The 12518-nt window shown below is 37.4% G+C and overlaps 1 protein-coding gene across 3 annotated transcripts in view; it reads right to left on the bottom strand.

Moving 5' to 3' along the window:
• LOC112454271 (glutamate receptor ionotropic, kainate 2) overlaps positions 1-11936 on the bottom strand; it is a 236688-nt gene extending 224752 nt beyond the window's left edge. For 2 of the 3 annotated variants that reach the window (XM_025015565.1, XM_025015567.1), the window contains exon 1: positions 11509-11936. The gene's annotated coding sequence lies outside the window, so the exon portion shown is untranslated. The remainder of the gene's footprint in view (positions 1-11508) is intronic. The other variant, XM_025015566.1, reaches the window with a different exon arrangement.
• Between the last annotated feature and the right edge of the window lie 582 nt (positions 11937-12518).

Raw genomic sequence — 12518 nt, 5'->3', positions numbered from 1 at the left:
GGGCCGATGATTCGCTGCCAATATCAATGCTCGGCAGTTCAATTAATTTTCAGCTAAGCGTATGAATTATATCGAATGCGCAGCAACGACCGCTGCATTTGTCGTGTCGATGGCTTCCCAATTAACACCCCGCTTTAATAACACACACTACGTTTGGTATCATACTTTTTAATATTCTAATTCAATTAATTTCAATTACCAAAATGTTTAATGTCAAAAATTAAACAATTCTAAGCAAGGAATCTGTCATTAAGAGCAAGAGAGCTACTCTTTTCTGACGCGTCTTGCGTTTGCAATACTTGCATTATTTTCAAACTAACTGTAATTATATTAAAAAATCTGTTTTGTGTCTAAAGTGTCGCAAAAGTTTTATATATTATGTATATATATTATGTACATATATCACTTTATATGTAATTATACGTTCGTATATTACACACACATATATGTATGTATATTATGTATGCATATGTATATAAAACAATACATATAAATTATTATGATTATATTTAATCTGTTCTTCATGTTCGTCATACTTTAAATGATTGTTATAACAAATCGTATCAGCGCGGTATGAGCCGAAAGTATCGTACAGAAAATTTAACAAGGTGGAGAGATATACATTATAGAAGCAGTGTGAATAATTGGTCGCGCTTAACCGATCATCGAAATCTCTTCTCACGTAACGCAGCGGACTGATCGATTACAAGGCTAAAGAATTAATCAAGCAATTATCTTTGTATACTCGACGGTGGTATTGATATTGAAAGCCATAATTACAACAAGAATGGAACATTTTCCTGGTGAAAGATCGATCGGGACCGGTTTATTTCACGGCGGTTCGATATTTCGTTTCGCAATAACATCGGGCAGTGCCTCTTTGTCAAACGACGATGAATGCCGCAACTTGTCGTAATTACGCGCCGCGCGCAAACGTGTTTATCGTCCCTTGTCACATTTCGCGAACGGTCGAACGCATTCGTTCATTTAATTAAAAAAACTGATGTGACACGCTCGAAAACGCAACTGTCTACATTTTTATCGATGTGATGTACCGAACACTACAGACCGAAACCAATCTGTCGCTGCTATAAACCATAAGCGCGTTCCATTAAGCGGTATCAAAGTTTAAAAACAGCTCAATAAAAAACATTTAATGAAGCTCTTCTTTTATATCCAATATAAAAATGATGTCCAATTTATGCATTCCTCTTAAGTCAACTCATGTCCTAGGCCGGTATTCATAGTCGATTCTTATAATTAAGACCATCTTAAGTACAATCTTAAGATGTCATTAACCAATCACAGAGCCGTATCAGCATCTTAAGATATTACTTAAGACGGTCTTGAAATAAGATCTGATTATGAATACCGGCCCTAGATTTTATTTTTAAAACTGAGTATACATCTTATTAAAGAAGATTGATTTATATTTTTCAACTTGACTTTTGAATGCGATTTCAATAAGATTAAATTTATTTATCTCTTATCTGACAATTTATCTTTAAATTTATTTATTATTATATTACATATATTTTTTTATTGTAATATAATAATTAATATTAATAAAGATAATATAAAATCATTTTTCGCGTTGAAAAGTGGCATGAATAATGCAATTAGAGAAATAATTACACGATATCACATTTCCGCATTTCATTCGGTTAAATCTCTTGTTTACGGCTAATATGATTTTTACATCTTAATCGACATTGAATGATACATGAAAAACTAATTATCGTGGTACGAAATGAATCCATATATACTGCACAGCCCATTGACATGCTGTAACTATTAACGTTTCACGTGAATGTTTTACATGGAGATACATCCGAAATATATGTCACGCAGCACGCAATTATATATAGTGCAATAAAAAGTTTGCGGGCAACACATAGGTACACATATACAGGCACAATAAACGATAGAGTTACGACGACGCGTGCATAGATAAAATCTGCATCGCACCGTTTTATTCATTGAACCGCGCGCGCGTTTCGAAGCGGATCAATATTTTAAGGACAGTAAATCATGATGACTGCGTTATGAATCATTATAATTTTATGGCATCGCGTCACCGCAGATTTTGATCGAGATCTTAATGTATGCATTCACAAATTACATTTCCATTTCCTTTACTACTTCTAACATACCCCTGGCAATAGTTATATAGAGTTTATAGACCATTACCATTCTGTCATATGTATCAGTTGAAATAAAACATGGCACATCTTATTGAGTAAAGTATTATAAAACTAAAACATAAGTAAACAGGATTTGTATATTGAGGCTCAATATTTTTGCGACTGGAAAACTTTTCCGATTTCGTCTCTCGATTCTTTTTCGTCATTACAACGCAGTCGAATATTTCCAGTACAGAGACTAATAAGTTTCTTATTTTACACAAAATGTATGACTTTTTAACAATTGGCTTCTGGAGCATAGTCGACCCACCCAGTCATAGTAACTCGAAATAGGAGAAGTCGCGGAAACGGGCGAATAGTTTCGTGTTTTTTCGTTTCAGTTACGTGCCGCACAATTCCTGCGGTCTCATAAATCTCTCTCGCCCTACGTCGGCTATACGGCGTCCAGTGTAATCGTCCATTACGTACTAGACTCTCGTCGAACGACGACGGTATCTCCATTTGTTCTTTCCGTAAGTATATATCGGGTGTATCGCCAAGAGAGTCTCGTCGTTTCTTCGTTTCCGAGTTCATTCGGCCAATAAGGATAGAGAATGACATGTATCGTACCCCCTTCTTTCTTTTCGCGGCAATCGCGGCAAAATAAGGGAAGAGACGTACATTGTAAATGTGCGACACTATTTCGTTTCGACTAGAGTCTTCTTCGTATTACTGGACATGTTCGAAGAACCGTTGTATACTTTGTATGTTAGATATATCTGATACGTTGAAAAATATCTTCTTTATAAATATTTCAATCAATTTAATATATACGCAAAATATATTAAATTTCATTCTTATTTTTCGAATGATTAACTTCAACTGCTGCATCCTCTATTTCTCAGAAATTGAAAGTATAAGATATAAAATACTTTTTTCAGACATTCTGGAAGAATATCTATTCTCGATATGTGATCCATTTATAGATAGTCTCCGTTCAAGTATGAAGTATGAACGATAAAAATCACCACAAAATTTTGAAAACTTCTGAACGTAACTTTGTATTCTGAATATTTACTGCGTAAAAAAGTAAATTCATCGTTAAATGCAAATTTTGTTAGTAAAATTATAACGCAAGAAGTTACAAAACAACCAAATTGAATGATATATATATAATCTATTTCTATATATATTATCTATTTCTTAATATTCTTTCCCTTTTTTCTTTGTTTTTCTTATCATACTTGATTTTTTGTTCTGCAGTGTTATTTATTGATTTAGTTATCTATCATCATTACATGTAAAAGGGGGATTTATATTTTATAAATATCAATTTAATTGAACGACAGTTCAACTCGGTGAAAGGGGAAGGTATAAGTATAGAGTCAGTCCCTTCAAAGGCCATCTTATCTTCTCGTAGCGTCTCAGCAGACATGAATATCGATATGATCTCTCGTGGTACGCGGAACACGAGTGAAGGACTTGTGTTGAAAATTCCTCTAAAAATTTAATCCACCGGCCGGGGCCGGGAGAACGGTGGCAGCGGAACGCGAAGAATAGCGGGACTACATTAATTAGACCCACAATTACGGTAATGGGAGAGTTCGTGCGTTGCAATTATCGCAGCGCCACGAAGGCAGTTAATTAAGAGAAATTCAATTAAGCCCTTTCGGCCACGCGAGCGAGCGTTCGCGGTGAACGAGAGAGGAGGCGCAGCCCGCGCGGTGCGAGCTTGCGCGCGCGATGCGAGTTTGCAGCGCGCGTGTCGTCCACGAAGGTGATTTTCCCGCGAGAAAATCCGTTTCTCCCCCTTTTTTACAGCTCCCATCGTCCCACGTAGCGTCGTTAATTCCACGCTGATTCGATTGGCATGCCGCTTGTCCAACGCGGATTTTTTTTCGTCGTTCCGATGAAGAAATGCGGACGGGAGGGAAAACAAGCGGTTTTGCGGTGATTTTCGGATATTGTTGAAACGGTCGGTTTGTTCCAGATGTCAAAAAAAGCGGGCAACCAACCGGAAGAAACGCTCCACCGATAATGATCCTTTCTTGTATGTATAAAATATTGGCGCGTGTGTAGGTAATACTGGAAGATCGTAATATTATACAACTTGTGTGTATCAATACAAATTTAATTATTATATTGTGGCGGTTATAATGCATTTACAAACGTATGAGTTTTAAAATGTTACCATATAAACAGAAACGATATTTTGATAAATAATGGCGCAATTTTATTTTATACTAGATATAAAATTTTAAAAGCAAAAAAAAAATCATGAAAGCGTGTTGCTTTTAGTAGATTGAACAGAACCATATTGGACTAGACGTCATTACAAATACATGACTACTGGGTTCATTTTTCTATTCTTTTCTTTTATCTAAAAAAATAATATAATTACATTACATAAATATAATTGTAATACACTAATATATTTATTATATTATGCTAATATCATAATATTACATTATTCGTTAAAACAGGAGAATATGACGTTACCGAGTTTTTGTAATTATTCATGACGTTAAACACAAAATTATATGTATGTATGTATAGTTTCATAGCCAATTGTGATTAAGCTTTCATTTTTTAATTTCAATTTTAGTTTATCCTCATCATTAAAGTCTTATATTTTGAACGAAGGAAAATCGAGTCGCGCGTGTGTGCAGCTTATATAGTTGAAATAGTCCTTTCATTTGAGGGTAGTCAAATAAACCGACGGTGGCCGCGTCTGTTTAGGTCCGTACAAAGTCGCATGTTTATTGCAGCTTCACTAAATTTACAGATATTTTGTGACTCGAGGGATGTTAAAACCGACGACATATTTCTGATGCCGAAACAATCGCAAAACGAACGTAACAAACTGCTCATTCGTATCATGTAATGGGGAATGTCATTCGCGACGGAGCCATCACCGGAGTTGTTTCCGTGTAACTAATTTTGCCGTTTACGAAAACGCGAGCGTCAGCTTGCATTGGCATCGAAACGTGAACGTTACCTTAGATGACCTGGGCATTTGCGCGGGCAAACGTGGAACTCTGGGGACGCAAACAGCGAGCACAGACCAAAACTAACCACCATTGGTAATTCCATCGGTGTATTCGATAACAAGAGATGATGTCAATAAAAGAACGCTTTGTCTCGGTATAATATATTTAAAAAAAGTCTTTTTGCGTGATGTCAAAGAATTTATATAACTGAATTTATGAAGATTTTTCTTCTACGACATTTAAAAAATTTCTTTTGCTTTAATTGAAACTTTTCTTTAACAAAATATTGGCAATCTAAGTTTTTATTCCATCGGAGTAAATAACGTGTAATTTATACACGTTGTATAATTGAAGTACTGATCAAATAAAAAATTAATGTTGAACGTAATTCTTTCTTTCTTCTCTCTTCTCTTTATGTCTCTCAAAGGAATAAGAAGCATATGTACAATTATATATGAGTTTCTTCGAGATAGACTCCATTTGCTCGCACGAATTCATTTCTTCTTCCTGGTTTCTTAATACTGCCAAAAGTTTTAGTGTACACTTGGAGAAACTCGCTCTCTGAGAAATTCTCGAATTAACTTTGTAACAGAAAACACTAAATGCACTATGTCAAGTCTTCATGTTCCATACTGAATCGTAACATCCGACAATGCTGCAAAAGCTGAAAGAAAAATCATTTTAACTTTTCTGTCGGAGCTTGTGGGCTTATTAAAATTTTGTGAATAAATTTTCTCTTTGTAATGTCCACTACTTTTTAACCGAGATATTTAACAGTAGCTTTTACATAGACATATTTACGTATACAAATTTAACACTAATGAATTAATCAATTTTCCTCGTCAAATGCAACTCTAAACGTCATCTTACGCTGTCAGGGAAGTGTAAACGTTGCCTCGTCGGATAGATCTGCCTGAAGTGCAATGATGATACTCGTGACAGACACAAACGTCTTGTTAACGTCAAGCATGACACGAAACGCGCGCACGGCGGCGATATGCAACTTGACAAAGTCAGTTTGCACAGATACGAGTGTAAAATATGACTTCTGCATTTGGACCTTGGCGCAGGACAAACATTGATTAGAGCACGGCTTGAAATCCGCGTTTATCGCGACCGTATGTTCTCTCAGCTGCGCTGTATCAGTTCTATTATCACTTTGAAATAGTAAATTTAATTAAGTATGCAGAACCCGCTGACTTGACAACAATCAAAACGGTGCGGCATTACACTTATGCAAAATACACGCGAGTAAATTCCGTTTAATAATACCTATATCATCGCTACCTCGAGCAAAAGTCTGTTTCCCTTGTTTAATTTCCATGAGCAGACACGCGTCTTGCACTCGCGATTGCGTGACAATGTAAACGTCGCGTTATCAGAATAATGAAAGGCGGATGTAAGACTCAAATGGCCCGTTAATATGAGGCGTGACGTGAAATAAACACCCACGATGGATGATCGCTCCGATGTTCTCGAAGAAGAAAAAGGAGAAATAATAGGGTTGCCTGATGGCAAGCTTCGTTAGACGTCACTATGGAATACTAATTTCTCTGACATGTATCTCTAATCCTCCGAGGCCAAGCCCAGTTTTTGCCCTTTTCACGTGCATTTAAAACCTCTTTCTCTCTCCCGTGTGACTAAATGTCATTGGATCTGTGTATACGTATAATGACAATATTACATTATTAATTCTCGGAAGATTGATTCGCGCCACCTTAAGCGTTTTAATAATAAAAAAATGTTTTAATGCATAAATTAATTAGAACTACATTACATATTACAATTTATTTTTAAGCTTGGCAAAACTAATTTAGTAAATATAAAATTATGCTCTAAAAAATATAAGAAAGTATAATAAGACTGTTGTAATGATAATTCGCGCTTTTTCTGATGTAATTTTCATAGTTAGTTAATTAGATTTCTAACATTGAGAATGATTATAATAAAGAAAAAAATTGAAATTAAAGTGTGATAAAAGAAATAATAAAAAATACAACAATAGGAAATAATAAACTGTATTTTTAATGATTACAGCATTTATTTAATTTTTTATAGTATCTTTATCTTCTTTCTCTTTTTGTATATGTCGATTAATATCGAGAGAAATATTTGTTTCTATAAATATTAACAATACAATTCATAATAAATTATATTCTATTGTGCTGATTTCCAAGCAAATACGTCAATTTTGCTAAACTGTTTTCAATTGCAAGATACTTATGCATTCGTATAATCGCTTCAGAGCAAATAATAGCACGTACAATTCCGATAAAGTAAACAATAGTATATTTGAAATAAAAAATTTGTATTAAGAAATAAAATCGCGGCCGCGATTGAAATCCATAGAGAACGCTTCAATTGCGCTCATGATACATGCGTTCGCATTCACGAATTTTATGTGTGTGCAAATCCCACAAAATAAAATGGGATATCGTGAAAGGCGACTGATTTGGTAATATTTCTTACAACGACAAATGTAAAGTATCGATTGCATATAGTGTTGTAAGCGTTTCAGCTTTCGCGCGTGTCCAGTCGATTAAACGAAGTTCCAACGGACTAAAGCGGAAAATGTAAAACAAGATAGATACAATAGATTCCACTAACAATATATCATACTGCTGCATTTATTTGAATATAGATTTGACTCTCGAGTCGCCGCCGCCGCGCGATTGGTTTTTCGCATATTTATGACGATCTTGGAGGATTAAGTGTTTTCAAATTTTATCTACTCTTCGGAAAATTTGTTGATTAGATTTTTAATCTCGTTAATGAAGCACGCACACAAATGAAACGCGTCGTAAGAACGTTAATCCATTAGCGCGATCCATCTTGACGCGAGTAGTTCACGTCGGCAACGTTGAAGCCATGATGCGATGCGCAAGTTAAATTTCAAGTTAACTGTCTTAGCCTGTCGTGGAAGATAGTCAGTTCGTCCCCGTGACTAATTAATCTGATGTTAATTGATATTCCCATCTCGCTCTCCTGCCCTCCACCGGATGCAAATAAATCGCGATTTTGAATTTAATAACAAGTACGAATCATTTTCGCGAGAAATCGATGCAAACATAATTTACGACGTGTGACTGACATATCTAAACGCCAATTTTTGTCCGTATCTTAGCAACGGAATGGATCGATAAGTTGTACTAAAAAAATCAATTATTCACGTGGAAAATTTGCATATTAATCCGCACATTTCTGCAACAATTTAAATAGCGAAATTATTGCACAAGGTAAAATATAATAGATGGATATTCGATGTAACATTGAGGCAAATATTAATATAAAATTATTTCCATCCTAGAGGATATTATACTTATTTCAAAAAGTAACGATAGAACTTTTATAAGAGAGGAATAAATGAAGTTCATAATTTATTTTTATTAATTATATCAAAAAAATTAATGTCAATTAATGTTGGGATTATTTTACAATTTAATTTCAATTTTATTATTTTTCCATTTTTTAATACAATTTAATAGAGAAATATAGATACTTAGGTGCAAGTGTAATAAATATAAATAACATAAGTTAAAAAAAATTATTCACAAACCAAGAAATCGAAAAATCTATCTATAGATGCATAAATTACTGCCATCGTCACTTGTTGATCGTAGCCTAAATAGGTTGCGGAGCGCAATAAAATTTGCTTTGCTAATGCATTTTAATCGAACGGGCGATTTAATCGATGCGAATGATGATAATAATAATTATTGGAAAATTGAACCGTAATTCGCTGATAATAATCCTAATAAGCACATTGCAATAGGAAATCTTTTTTCTCGCAGATTCAATTACGAATCTATGCGACGACTAATGAAATTTTAAATCGCTACGACGAGCCGTAGAAATTTTGATCAGAAATATTTTTCTATTTTAAAATGTAGATTGCGTACGATAATAAAAGACGAATTTTCCTTTCTCGGTCATATCCCTGAATTAATGATCGTTAGAAATTAGCTCCATCCTGAACAATCAGTCGTCGCTGTTAAAATTCCTTAAGCGATTTCACTGACGCGTTTAAGAGTTTCGTCAAAAAAGGAGAACAAATGGAGGAAGCAAGGCATTCCCTTAAGGCTCGAGACTCGGGTGTTTGATTTGGAAAATCTCGATGATACCAAGGGATTTGTTCATACGAATTCGTGGCTCCCCAAATCAAATTCGCACGCAGATAGATAGACAGATGCGTGCGAATGAAGCCGGACATCCAGGCCAATTCTAGCGCGGTAGGGCGGGAAAAGGGATGACGAAATGGTCGCTGTTTGAGTTCCAATTTGCGTTTAATAATTGCATTCGATTAATATTCATTGGAATGCAAAGCGGTCCGGCGAATTCAACGACCGAGTCACGCTCGCATGCTCGCGCGAAAGGAAATGGGGACCGGGACGCGGCGAGTTGGCATTTTCGCGAACTTTTGGCATTGTCCTCATCGTTTCCGCGGCTCGCCGGCACGGCGGAGTGAACGAGGATAATAAATCGAGGGCAACGGCGTCGTGTTTTCCGCGCGCAGATGATAATGGCTTCGAACTGGTATGCGCGCGAAATGCGACTTATTTATGCGAGAGGCTTCGAGTACACGTCGATCCGCGTTAATCCGCGCTTTGGTTTTTTCTGAAGCGTCGCTTCGCCGTCTTCGTTGAGCGAGGCGCAAATATAGGACAGTACTGAGGGAGAGAGCGTTCACCTCCTATGTAATACCACGGGGCGTTTCACGAAATTTGCATCAAACTCCAAAACCGTATCCTCCGATGAATTTAGCGGCAATTTTTCCTCGACGAAAAGTTTAGCTCCACGCAATATCTTTCTTTGCAACTTTGGAATTTTCGGCATTACGTATTCTGGCTATATACTAAGCCTCAGATTAATATTCTGTTAAAGTAAACTTTAACAAAAGTTGATCGAGGAGAAGGTTTTGTTAGCTGTCTGGATTCTTGTGGCTTATATGCTTTAAAGTTTTAAAAATTTTACGTTTAATAGTTTTCATTAATCCATAGAATTTATGAAAAAAAAAAACGAAGATTTGTTAGGAACTATTCGATGAGTAATATTCAAATATCATATGCGATGACTATGTTCAAAATTGTTTTACTTTAAGAAAGTGGAGTTGCAATAAAAGCAGATATAAAATATTCGGTCTTGCGCGTATATATGAATAAAAGTTGATCTTAGAAAATATTCTTTAACCTTATCTTTGAGAACAAGTACACCTGCGAGCACACACGGGTGTCGACACACAAGTGCGCTGGGAATTGTGAATACACCTCGAGAGAGCAAAGGCTATTTCCAGGTTCGCGATCCTACGAAACAAAAGGAATTTACAATGAGCAAGTTCCGTTCGGCGCCAAAGCTTCAATCGTAAATCGAAAACTTTTGTCCCTTTCACGTCTCTCGAATCCCACCCGCTTTCGTAGACACCAACTTCGCTCGCGCATTCTACCTGGGAAACTGTCGATCTCCGAGCTAGTAGAAATACCACAAACTGATCAGACTTGACAAGAACCTTGTGGTACAAGTGGAAGATTACGTCGCAATTCTGAGGGATTAGCACTCTCACGTTCTCAAAAATTTCGATTGCCTGCATATTTCTGGGTCAGTAGAAACACGCGGTAGAAATCGGACGCGAAAATTTCGTAGATGTGATAAAATATACGAATTCAAAAGATTAATTGAGATAGTCTGGTATTTTCTTAAAACTAACACTTTATATATAGTTTTACGAATCAATCAGCTTAAAAACAGCAGTAAGAAGTATTATTTAACAAATTAGATGTGTTACATTTTACATTTCTAAATATATAAATGAAGAATGACGCGAACATGTAAGATGACTTTCGAATTGTATTAAAAGCAAAACTGTAGAAGTTTTGTTTAAATCAATATATTTAAACAACAGGTCAGATATAATAGCTTCTGTAATATAAATAATAAAAAACACATCGATTAATCTATTAACAATCTCCTATCTTCAGAAAATAGCTTTATAGCTATTCCTATATCACTCTAGTCTAGAAACAAGTAGTAAGATCGTGTAATATGTCAGACATTCCTGGATGCAAGTAGAGAAACGCACGAACTACCTCACATTCTTGGATTAAAACAAAAAACAATTTGAACATATCTCTCTAAGAGATCCTCGTAGATAGTAGAAGAACGAAACAGACCTCGCAACTTTCCAGGCGCAAGTAGGGCATTGTATTAAATTAACGGTAAGAGAGTGGACACTATCGCACTTTCGGAAAACGAATCTCCTGCATTTCTTTTGCGCTCTAGTTTCCTAACCAGTAGAAATATCACGTCGCAAATTAGACACTGCAATTGCCTAAACGCAAGTATAGAACATCTCGCGAATATCTACGGACACACTCGCACTTTCAAACAACAAGTCCCTGTACCTTTTTGGGCCAGGTTGATGTCGATCTACGGACTCGATTCCGGCGGCTATCACTACTCTTTCGTGGAGAGATCCTTCACCCCGTCGTTTCCTCGCACCTTTTCCTTCGTTTCCAAGTTACCGGTTCAACGAACTTGACGCTCGCGACGGGAAAGAGTTTTGTTACCCTTCCATCGATCATGAATTCTGGGGGCGAGATGTCCGGAGGTTATCACGCGTTACGGACCATGCATCACCCGCGTGGTTCAGTCCCGCGAGGCAGTAAAACGTCACTGATGGATACGCGGATACGTAATGACACGAAACGACGTGCGTCGCGACGTCACCGGCACTGACGGTTACGTACTTAACCGAGCGACGGCGGTAGGCGAACTGGACCGAGCGCCGGAGCCGGAGACTGCCTTTGGCCGCTGCTGCGTGTACGATCTGGTGGCGGCCGCTTTCGCCGGCGACGAGGACGGCCACCGCGACGACGACGCCGACGCCGACGCTGCTCGCAGCAACCATGGCGCGACGCGAAAGCCGCCGCGCCGGAGCGCCCTCATCTCTTCCACCCCCTGCGACCTCGGCACCACGTCGTTTCATCTCGCTTCAACCGCCCAACATCGTCGTCCTTCTCTCGACCGCCCGGTAGAGCTATCCCCCCACTATTCTATCGATCCTACGGGAGAGGCCCTCCGCGTTCCATTTGCCTCGTTCGAGCGGAGACTGCGAATCGCGCTCGTACCGCCTGGACCGCCGTGGAAAAGGCTGAAGAGCGTCGTAAGGAGAGAAGAGAAGACAGTTTGTCGGGCGGGTTAATTCCTTATAGAGTTCTTTCCTTGAGGCGTGAGAAATTGGATTGTTAATGGATCGGCCTGCATTTATCGACAGGAATAAGCTCGCAAGTAGCTTAATGTTGCGAGCGAACGCGCCGGAAGTGAATTAAGCGTCAATATTGCGATCAGTAACAACGTTCTCTCTATAACATGATTGAGTAGAGAAAAATAAACAAAGTAATCCTGATCAACA

The sequence above is a fragment of the Temnothorax curvispinosus genome, unplaced genomic scaffold, assembly GCF_003070985.1.
Source record: "Temnothorax curvispinosus isolate PA1 unplaced genomic scaffold, ASM307098v1 QBEX01004937.1, whole genome shotgun sequence".
Classification (NCBI taxonomy): domain Eukaryota; kingdom Metazoa; phylum Arthropoda; class Insecta; order Hymenoptera; family Formicidae; genus Temnothorax; species Temnothorax curvispinosus.
The sequence above is the reverse complement of the archived record's forward strand: the minus strand, read 5'-3'. Positions and strand labels throughout refer to the sequence as shown.